This window comes from Chiloscyllium plagiosum, chromosome 15 (genome assembly GCF_004010195.1).
Source record: "Chiloscyllium plagiosum isolate BGI_BamShark_2017 chromosome 15, ASM401019v2, whole genome shotgun sequence".
In the NCBI taxonomy this organism is placed as follows: Eukaryota; Metazoa; Chordata; class Chondrichthyes; order Orectolobiformes; family Hemiscylliidae; genus Chiloscyllium; species Chiloscyllium plagiosum.
The window spans coordinates 57954121-57966241 of NC_057724.1; positions in this window are offsets into that span (position 1 = coordinate 57954121).

Sequence of the window (12121 nt, forward strand, 5' to 3'; positions counted from 1 at the left end):
TCATCCCCTTTCGTTATTTCCTACCCTCCATTATATCTTTATCTTTTTCCAGCTTTCACAAAGGTCATTAAGGTGCAACATTTGTCTATTTCTTGTTCTCAAGATGTTGTTTGCCCCACTGAGACTTGCCAGCATTTACTGTGCAAAGGTTCAGCTTTCAGTATGCACAATCATTTTCTTTTTGTAGAATACCCGATCTACTTCCAGTTTAAATGAGTTAATTTCATTACATACCAGGCATTGATTCCCAAGTTCTGCTGATTGTATGGCTCAGTTTTGGCTTACCAGTGATTTTCTCAACAGAGCCATCAAGGAAGACCCGATTATGTACGTGAGACACATAGATTACAACCGTTTTAAGGCCTTGATTGCTGTAAGACATTTGTGAAAGTTAGCTGCATACTGACATCAGAATCACTTTGTTAGATTAATCTTTCTACCTCTCCAGGAGCCATCTGCCTTCCTTTTACACACATGATTTTTTAATGTACTCAGGTGCTCCCAACTGTCTAAACACTACTCATTTAATAGATTTCCATTATGATAAGATCTAGGAAATCAACATGACAACATTTACTCAGACACTGCTGGAGGGAAAAAATATTTCATAGCAACACCATTCAAAAGCCATTGCTAGGTGGCAGAATATTTGCACAGCATTTTGTTAGCTTTGTAAACAGAATCCAATATAAATTGGTTCACTTGGTGTCATCACTCAGGTTTACAGGAACATCTGTCACTCACTGCAGTATAGTTCCTTTCATAGTCATCGGCATCTTACATAGGTGTGCAACTGCCATATGTGAACCCAATCCTGCTGATCTATTTTTAATCTTCTGGTACCTCATTAAGGTTACCAATCATTGGAAGCAAAAAAAGAATTGGAATAGGACTGAGGACTTAGGAGCTGAAGTAGCCATTTGATCTTTCAAGCCTGTTACACCATTCAATAAGATCATAGATGGTTTATAAAATCTTGATGGGCACAGATAAGCTGAATAGCAAGGTCTTTTCCCAGGATAGGGGAGTCCAAAATTAGAGAGCATAGGTTTAAAGTGAGAGGGGAAAGATTCAAAGGAACCTGAGGGGAAACTTTTTCACACAGAGGGTGTTGTATGTATGGAACGAGCTGCCAGAGGATGTGGTAGAGGCAGCTACATTAAAAGGACATTTGGACAGGTACATGGATAGGAAAGGTTTAAAGGGATATGGACCAAATGCAAGGCAAATGGGACTAGTTCAGTTTAAAAAAATCTGTTGGCATGGATAAGTTGGACTGAAGGGTCTGTTTTCATGATGTATGATTCTATGGCAGTAGTTTTGACCTCAGCTGAGCTTTCCTTCTGTATCCCATTACTGCTTGGGACATCAAGTATGAATGTACAGACAACCCAAAGATCATGAAGCAAGGATTCTTTATTCAGGTCATTTTAAACATGAAGGATGAATATAGGTCTAACCTGTTCAACTGTTCCTCATAAATAAGCTTTTCATCCCAAAAAAGTGTTGATTGAACTTTGTTTGAAGTTTAAAATCACACAATACCAGGTTATAGTCTAACAGGTTTACAAGTTTATTTGGAAGCACTAGCTTTTGGAGCTCTGCTCTGGAGCACTCCAAAAGCTAGTGGCATTCTGAAAGCTAGTGCTTCCAAATAAACCTGTTGGACTATAACTTGGTGTTGTGTGAATTTTAACTTGGTCCACCCCAGTCTAACACTGGCACCTCCAAATTAGAACTTTGTCTAAACTGCTTCAAAAGCAATAAGTCTTTATTCAAATAAGGAGTCAGAAGCAGTATATAGTACATCATTGCAGCCTCACCAATATCCTCTTCAGCTGTAATAGAACCTCTCTACTTTTATATTAATAAGTTTCTAGCCATTCCTAGTGCAATAAACATCTAATTGCATTCCTAATAAACTACACATTAACTTTATATGGTTCATATACCAGCTCACCCAAGTACCCCTGCACCAAGTAGTTCTGCAACCTCTCTCTAGTGAAATAGTAGGCTGCTGTCCTGTTCTTCCTGCTAAGGAATGTGAGCAGGCTGTTTGATGATAGCAGAGCAATTCACACACTGTGACAGAAACATTATAGTTTTAAGAGCAAGGCTGCAACATTGAACTATTACAGTCCTTGGGATGCAGATAATTCCACAATGTCGTTGGAAAGTAGGTTTTGTCCCAACAACAGTGAAAGAATGGTGGTGTAGTTTTAAGTCGGGATGTTAAACATCTCTGAGGGGAACTTGCTGGTGGCAGTGTTCCCATCCATCTGCTGCCCTTGAGCTTCTTAGTGAGCTTGGAAGGTGCTCTCTGGAACCTTGTTTAGTTGTTGCAGTACAGCTTGAAGATGGATGACCTTGCTGTTGCTGAGTGATGGGAGTAAAAGGAAGTGAACATGGAAAGTGCTGGATGGGGTACCAGTTGAATGGGCTGCTTTGTCCTGGATGGTGTAAAACTTCTTGAGTGTTGTTGGTGCTTCATCCATTCTTAGAGTAGTGCTGGAAAAGCATAGCAGGTCAGGCAGCATCCGAGGAGCAGGAAAATTGACGTTTCGGGCAAAAGCCCTATCACACTCCTGACTTGTGCCTTGTAAATGCTAGACAGGCTTTGGGGAGTCAGGAGGTAAATAACTCATTGCAGAATTCTTAATGTCTGATCAGTTCTATAGCCAAAGTGTTCATGTGGTTGGTCCAATTCAGTTTCTGTTTGGCAACAATCCTGAGTATATTGACAGCAGGGGGGACTTAGTGATAGCAATGGCCATTAATCTCAAGGGAAGATGGTTAAATTCTCTCATGCTGGTGATCATCATTGCTTGGTACTTGTGTGACTTCAGTGTTACTTGCCGCTTACCAGTCAAAACCTGTATGTTGTCCAGGCTTTGCTGCATAAGGACATGGCCTTTCTGAGAGGTATGAACAGTGTTGAACACTGACTTGTTGGTGTCACTTCCAATTCCTAGTTTGCTGCTGGGAGATTTTTCCAATTCCTGATCTTTTCTTCGATATGGAGGTTTGATGTTTGGCTTGCTTGGTTATTTCAAAAGACATTTAAGAGTCAACCATGTTGCAATGTTTTAGGTATCACATTTAGGCTGGACCAGCTAAGGGCAGCAGATTTCTTTCCTTAAAGGACTTTAATGAAGACAGATTTTTACAACAATCAGTAATGAGCAATGGTTTAATCATCACCATTGGATTAATTTTTAATTTTAGATTTTATTAAATTCAAATTTCACTACGTACCATGGTGGGGTGTCTGCAGAGTATTCCCCTGGGCCTTTGTTATAGTCAAGTGACAGTTCCACTCCACCACCACCTCTCCATCAGCGTAACTGATGGGGAGCTCAAATTTAAGAAGGTTTGTTTCAGTCAATCCCCATCCCTCAGGGGCTTGTTTCTGTTGAGCTGATATTAAAAACTCACCTTTATATTTCATTGCATAGCTGCAGAATTTTATCCTGACAGTTCTTCACCATAGACCTCAACATGGCTTCAATGTATTCCTGGCTGCTTTCTTACATTCAACACACCTTAAGCTTGATGCTATTCAAAATTCTGCTTGCCTGTGTCTTAACTCACATTACATCCTGTTCCACATCTCTGCTTTTTTTTAAACTCACAGTGCTGGATTTTCAGGAAGATATTAGAAATGAAGACCCTGTCTTCAAATCCTTCCACGGCCCCATTGTCCCTCTAATCTCATTCGGACCTACATCTCCCTGCAATATCAATGCTACTGTAATTCTGGTCTTTTTACAACACTGGTTTTAATTGTAAACTGCATTAATTGTAAACTGGAAAAGCATTTTGATATTTCATTGTCTCACTACCTCACAATCCTTTTAAAAACACTCCTTAATATCTACCTTCTTGACTAGGCTTCCAGTAGTCTGACCTAAGATCTATTTGAGTGGCTTAGCTTTTATAGCTCATATATTATATCGCTCCTGTGAAGTATCCTGGGGTGTTTTATTCTGTTATAGGTGTTATATATATTGTTCAAACAAACCCAAAGAACTGCAGTTGCTGGAAATTAGAGAAATAAAAAATCAGAAATTGTTGGAAAAACTTAGCAGGTCGGGCAGCATCTGTGGGTGTGGAGAGAAAGCAGAATTAACGTTTCGGGTCCAGTGACCCTTCTTCAGAACTTCACAGATGCTGCCTGTCCTGCTAAGTTTATCCAGCAATTTCTGATTTTGTTTCAATATACATTGCTGTTGGAGGGGGGGGGATCCTTTACTCTAAGGCTCATTAAACCATCTTCAAAGGATAGGAATCCTCAGAGCAGTCACGGATAGATTGGTAATTTGGCCTTTTTACCTGATGTCCATTATTTTTTACAGAAACTTTCTCAGTAAATGTAAACGAGAAGAAAATATGGTTTGTGATCCCTTCATTTTCTTGAACAGCAGTCTCCATCTAGTGGTGGGCCTAAAGATGACATGCATGTCTGGCGACTGGGTAATCCAAATATAGTGTACAGTATTCTGATCCGTTGCTGCCTCAAAACAATCTTGTTCAAAGGGACAGACTGACCACTTTTCTGTCCTCCCTTCAACAATGGTTGCCTGTTGGGACTGCAGAACTGATGAAGGTATTTTTACAGGGGATGAAGGTATTTTTACAGGGGCAGCATTTTCATGTTATTAAGCACAACTAAGGCGAAGGAGCAGCAGTAAATCTAGATTATTCAACTTAAATCAAAGCAGTCATCAAAAACTTAATTCCTTGAGCAACAACAGAAATTGCTGGAAAAGCTCAACAGGTCCGACAACTCAGGTCCTGAGGAAGGATCACTCGATCCGGAAGATTAACTCTGAATTGGAAGTCTAGTGGATAGCAAAGAGGGTTACCTCAGGTTACAACAGGATCTTGATTGGATGGGCCAGTAGGCTGAGAAGTGGCAGATGGAGTTTAATTCAGATAAATGCGAGGTGCTGCATTTTGGGAAAGCAAATCTTAGCAGGACTTATACACTTAATGGTAAGGTCCTAGAGAGTGTTGCTGAACAAAGAGACCTTGGAGTGCAGGTTATTAGCTCCTTGAAAGTAGAGTCGCAGGTAGATAGGATAGTGAAGAAGGCGTTTGGTTTGCTTCATTTATTGGTCAGAGTATTTAGTACAGGAGTTGGGAGGTCATGTTGCAGCTGTACAGGACATTAGTTAGGCCACTGTTGGAATATTATGTGCAATTCTGGTCTCCTTCCTATCGGAAAGATGTTGTGAAACTTGAAAGGGTTCAGAAAATATCTACAAGGATGTTGCCAGGGTTGGAGGATGTGTGCTATAGGGAGAGGCTGAACAAGCTAGTGCTGTTTTTCCTGGACCATCGGAGGCTGAGGGATGACCTTATAGAGGTTTACAAAATTATGTGGGGCAATAATAGGATATAAAAGGGACCTAAGGGGCAACCTTTTCATGCAGAGGGTGGTACGTGTATGGAATGAGCTGTCAGAGGAAGTGGTGGAGGTTGGTACAATTGCAACATTTAAAAGGCATTTGGATGGGTATATGAATAGGAAGGGTTTGGAGAGATATGGGCCAAGTGCTGGCAGGTGGGACTAGATTGGGTTGGGATACCTGGTCAATATGGACAGGTCGGACCGAAGGGTCTGTTTCCATGCTGTACATCTCGATGACTCTATGATTTCTCTCCACAGATGCTCCACAGAGAAATCAGAGTTAACGTTTCAGTTCAGGTGACCCTTCATCAGAACTTGTGCTGCCAAACCTTGAGCTTTTCCAGCAATTTCTGTTTTTGTTTCTGATTTCCAGCATCTGCAATTCTTTCAGTTTTTATCAATTCTTGAACATTGTTAATTGTTAATTGTTAAGATATACAGATAGCGATGTTGAACTCAACATTTATTAAGAATGGATAGTGGATGTTTGTTCATAAAACTGTTCTGACAAATGCATCCTTATGTGAAGATAACATTCTCTTCCTGACTGTTACTATTTTCTTTCCTGTTTCTTGTTGCTTCTTGTTGCTCAATGTTACAACTTCGTGCATCTTTTAACTAACTCTTGGCACTGAGGCAAGACTCTTGTCTGGAAGTTGAATGTTGCCTATGAAGGGGGATTATTCCTTGTAAATGACCTTAATGACTGCACACCTCACCTCAATAATATTCTGTTTCCTCTCTTACGACCTGCCGTGAGCAAACTTGATGCTGAGAATTCTTAACATGGAAGTCAAAGCAGGTACTAGGCCACTCCAGCTCAACCCTTGTTCCAAAGAGCCTTCAAGTTGGACGCCAGGCATAAAGCTATCATGGCACACTTCAGCAGCACTGGCCACATGCATCCCATACCTATAGACATTGGCACTGACATGTGCCAACCTCTGAGAACCCTCATGGCAAACCGCTGATTCACTTAAAGGATGCTTTTGTGCTACACTTCAGGGCAAACTTGCTGCCACAAGGACACTGTGCACTCAGGGACACACATCCAGCTCATGGACTGTACCAGGCTGTATCTCTGGGCTGTTCGCTTGCTCACTTTGCATTCACTTACTCTCAGTGCTTCTTCATTCATAATTCACCTTTGTTAATTTTATGACATTTAGACTTAAGTCACGTTCAGGATCTGATAACAATCTAGGGCTTTGGTCAAAGCCTGTCAGCTGCTCAGGGCTGTCAGAGTCAGGATCCTTTCTCATAATGGGGAGGTGCTGAACGTTGGGCAGCCCAGCGGTGACCTTGACTGTTTCTGTCCTATTCTAGGCTGTTTTCCTCCTGCAGTGGGGGAGAGGCAAATACTAAGAGAGCTGAAAGTAATTGGTAGATCTGTTACTTATGGTGCAGATGGGGATGTGTCTCAAACAAATAAATGGCTAATGCGGAGGGTGTGCAGGGTTAGTAGTGTGTGGGCGGGGGGCACTAGGTGCATGATAGTGTGTATGGGAAAATGTACTAGTGAGAGTGATAGAGTCTGAGCCTCGATGGGAGACAGTTGTGATAACAGAGACAGAGTGTGAACTTTTGGAGTTGGTGGCATTTACACAGCTGTGTGGAGACAGTCACTGTCCTTCTTCCTATGGTGCTGGATATCCCTCTAGATGGCCAGACTGCACAGACCTTGGTGCTAACCAGTCTGGGTTGGGATGATGTGGTGTCATGACCTCTTCTGTTAGTCCCAGGAGAAGAAAGCATCCCATTGCCAAATTCCCACCTACAAAGCAGGGCACCTATTTTCCTTCATCTACCATGTCCAGGGCAAATGTCATGGACCACAGAGGCAGCCCCATCCAGGCTTGTCTGAGTGCATCTTATAAATATGGCACAGGGATGACAGTCCATTCTGGAACATCCCAGCAGGAAATGGGAAGATGAGGCTAGAATTGGGTGAGAATAGTGCCATAGGCTGGGGAGGTAGTTACTCAAGCAGGTTTTATAATACCCCACAGTGAGAAAACCCCTTATGCCTCATGATGAGAAACCTTCCCTGAAACTGATGGAAACAACACTTACTCATAAAAATGTAAGATGCACCCCGTGATCTTTCTTCATTCCATATCAAATCCTCTAGATGAAAGTGAGGACTGCAGATGCTGGAGATCAGAGTCGAGAGGGTGGTGCTGGAAAAGCACAGCAGGTCAGGCAGCATCTGAGGAGCAGGAGAATCAACATTTTGAGCATAAGTCCTTCATCAGGATATGCCCGAAACGTCGATTCTCCTGCTCCTCAGATGTTGCCTGACCTGCTGTGCTTTTCCAGCACCACACTCTTGACTCTATATCAACTCCTCTGTTACACAAGGCATTATTTTCATAGGTTTCTGCTTAATAACCACTTAATTTAATGTTATCCTCAACTACAATGCTCCTTCTTTCCTCCAGTCATGTAGGATCAATGTGATTTTGTAAAAGGGAAATAACGTTTGACTTCATTGAGATCATAACAAACAAAACTGATAAAGGGAACCTGTGGATGTAGTGTATTTTGATTCCCAAAAGGCATTCAGTACGATGCCACATAAAAAGTTATTGCACAAGATAGGAGCTTATGATATTGGGGGTAATGTATTAGCATGGATTGAGGATTGGTTAGCACACAGAAGACAGAGAATCATGATAAATGGGTCCTTTTTAGGTTGGAAAGATGTAACTAGTGGAGTGCCACAGGGATCAGTCTGAGGGCTTCAATTATTTACGATCTTTATGTGTGAGTTGGAGGAAGGGATAAAGTGTTACGCACCCAGATTTGCTGATGACACAACCATAGGTGGGGAAGACACGTTGTGATGACGATATACAGAATCTACAAGGAGATATAAATAGGATAACGGACTGGGCAAAACCTTGGCAGATGAAGTTTAGTGGAGGTAAGTGTGAAATCATGGACTTTGGTTGAAAAAAATCGTAAAGGCAGACAAGTACTTAAGTGAAGAAAGACTCCAAAACCAATGCAGCACAGAGGGATCTTGCCCTCGTACAAGAAACATTAAAAAAAAGCATGCTGATGTAGCATGTAGGTCAGAGGGCAAATTAAATTTTGACTTTTATTGCTGGGTGGTTGGAGTTTAAAAAAACGAAAGTCTTGTTACAACTGTACAGGATGTTTATAAAGTTTCAGCTGGGGTACTGTGTATAGTTTTGCTCCCTGTGTTCAACAAACATGTATTGACATTCTAGGTGGTTCAATGGACATTTATTTGGCTTTCTCCTAGAATGAAGGGGTTGACTTATCAAGCATGGCAAAACAGATTAAGCCTTTGCTTTTTAGAATTTAGAAGAACAAAGGATGATTTTATTGAAACATACAAGATTCCAGGAGAGATTGCCAGGGGAGATATTAAGAAGATATTGCTGCTCATGGATGAATCTCGAACTAATGGAAGTAGAATAAGGGGACATGCATTTAAAATTGAGATGCAAAGGAATTTCTCCTCCCAGAGGGTAGTGAATGTCTTGAATTCTCTGGAACGTCCTTGCTGCAGCATTACAATGATAGTGGCCTATGCAGATTGAAGTGTAGGAGGATACTGTAAGTGGATTGGAGATGTGCCATGTTAGAAGTTAGCACATTTTGGATGATAATGTCTATAGATATGCAGTGTGTGTGGCTAGTGTGCATGGAGCGTGCCGTTAGATGCCAGTGCCCAGGTTCTAACATGGAGTTTGCTTAGAGCTGAATCAGGTACTCCTTCTGATTTCCTTGTTGAGTTCTTTCATTGCTTGCAATGCTTGGAAAGATGGGAGGCTGAATATTAATAAAGTGAGTTGGGCTGTTAAGTGGGCATTTAACAATCAATGATCCCTGTCAAAGGTGAACTTGCCACTGCCGAGTGAGGATTTCACCACAGCACTTGTGGAAAGCGTAAGTAATGAAGCAAGATTTCTCGACTTTGAGGTAGGCCTCACATTCTCATTTACATTTGCTGCCATAGCCCATGTCACTCTAGCCCCAGTAAGATTTTACCCAATATCTTTGATGTGGATTCATTTTTGTTTATAAATATAATGTGCACTTAAAAGATCGCAACTTTCTTCACATGGCATTCCAGTATCATCTATGGTAAGTCTGAATTCAGGGTTTTATTATACTTCTGGAAGTTTGATGGTTTAAATCAATTAAATTAAGTTATGCATGGTGTTTTGAATACAAAGCTTTCTTCAAAAGCTCTCCATCTTTTTGAAAATGATGTCACAATCGCCACAGTCAAATACAAAAGTGTGACCCTAGTAATGCTCTGAAAATAGAGTTATTACCCTAAAAAACAACTGGAATTTGAAATGAAGAGGACAAAGGTTAGGGCACTGGACTCCAATGTGTGATGAGATGTAGACTCCACCCTGTCTGATTCCCATTTTGGGGAGTTTCCATTCATATGACAATGATATGAACAGACCCAAAAGTTTGCCACAAAAGAAAGGGAAAATTAGAGGAAGGTCCCAGAAATTGGTTAGGGAAGAAAATGTATGCAAAATTTAAGAAAGAAATGGGGCTGTATTGAAGCCATCCTCCCAAGTAAAAACATGACATTTATGATAAATTTCCAAAAATATGACTCACATGACATGTAAATATTGCGTAAGGCTAATATATTTTCATACTGTCGGTTCACCCACACATAGTAGGGAGAAGGAGAAACCTTCCCTGACCTGCCAAACAAGGAAGTGAAGCAGGAAGTAAGGTATCGCTGTATTAATACAGTTGTATTTATTTTTGTTTTTGCTCTAGAATCACTGTGGATCTGCTAAATGACAAATTGATCAAACAATTTTTTTTGGAGCTGCAGTTTAGAATTTTCCATATTACATTTCTTAATGAGCAAATAAAGGTAAATTATTTTCTTTGGACATAGGTATCACTGGCTCGGCCAGCATTTATTGCTCATCCCTAATTGCCCTTGAGAAGGTTTTGGTGAATTGCCTTGATGAGCTGTATTGGGGGTGCAGGGACATTGGCCATGCTATTAGAAGGGGAGCTTCAGGATTTTCACCCAGCAACGTTGAAGTAACCGCTATATAGTTCGAAACCAGGAAAGTGTGTAGCTTGGATGAGATTTTCATGTGGTGATATGATAACATGATACAACACAGTAAGACCCCATTTGGTCCATATAAGCAGCTCTTGATTTGAGAGGAATTGGAAGAACCAATTTACAAAGCAATATTGTCTTGAAATATAGGTCCCAGATCTCTCGGGATTCTGTCATGGCATCAGATTCTTGATAATGTAGCTGATCTCTAGAATTATATCTGTTTCTTTTCAGATATGCATATTATTTTCATTTGCTACATAATAGAAAGTAAACTTCCTTCAATGAGAGTGTTGTTTTTTTCCTCAGTTAATGACAATATTTGCAAGAGGTTCCTGGACAGTCTTTGCAGTGGGCTCCAGGTGTACACTGACATTTCCAAGAAGTTTTTTCATCCCACAGTAAAGTTTAAAAGCCGCTGCACAATTCATACTCAATACTTACAAAGAGCACATTTTATCTAATGTAAAAAAGACTCATGTATGAGGTCTACCTTAGTTGGTATCCCAGAAGTTGCTTATTGACCACAGTTCCACCTTCAACACTATAAACCCAAACAAACTCCTCTCCTAACTCCGAGACCTAGATCTTGGCTCCCCCCTCCATAACTGGATCCTCGACTTCCTGACCCATAGACCACAATCAGTATGAATAGGCGACAACACCTCCTCCACCATAATCCTCAACACTGATGCCCCGTAAGGCTGTAGTATTCAGCCCCTACTACACTTCTCATATGCTCGTGACTGTGAGCCATATTCCACCCCAACTCCAATTACATGTTTGCTGATGATGCCACCATGGTAAGTCGGATCTCAAACAACACGACAGAACAGGAAAGAGTGCTTAGCAGCATACTGTAAAGACAACAATCTTTCCACCAATGTCAGCAAAACAAAGGAACTGGTCATTGACCTCAGGAAGTAGAGTGGAGGGCAGACATCAAAAATGCTGAGGTGGAGTTGGTCGAGAGTGTCAGATTTCTGGGAGTGATGATCGACAACAATCCGTCTTGGTCCATCCATGCCAACACAACAGTCAAGAAAGCACAACAATGCCTCTACTTCCTCAGGAGGATAAAGAAATTTGGCATGTTCATAAGGACTCTTACCAATCTATATAGATGCACTGTAGAAAGCATGCTCTTCCCAAGACTGCATGAAACTACAAAGAGTTGTAAACACAGCCTGGTCCATCACACAAACCAGCCTTCCATCCATTGACTCTGTCTATCCTTCCCACTGCTTCAGGAAAGCAACCAACAAAATCAAAGACCCCTCCCATTCCGGTTATACTCTCTTCACCCTCTTCTATCAGGCAGAGGATTCAAAACTTTGAATACACATACAAACAGATTCAAGAACAGTTTCTTCCCCGCTGTTATCAGCCTTTTGAATGGACCTCCCAAATGTTAATTCTGATCTCTTTCTCCCTGCACCTTCTCTGCAGCTGTAACAGTGGATTCTGTGCTCTGTTCTGCTACCCTGATGCACTTTGTATGGTACAATCTGCCTGTATAGCACGCAAAACAACACTTTTCACTGTATCTCAGCAAATGTGAGAACAACCAATAAATCAATCAATCAGGTTAGAAAGTTGTGAGTTCAACTCACAAAGAATAT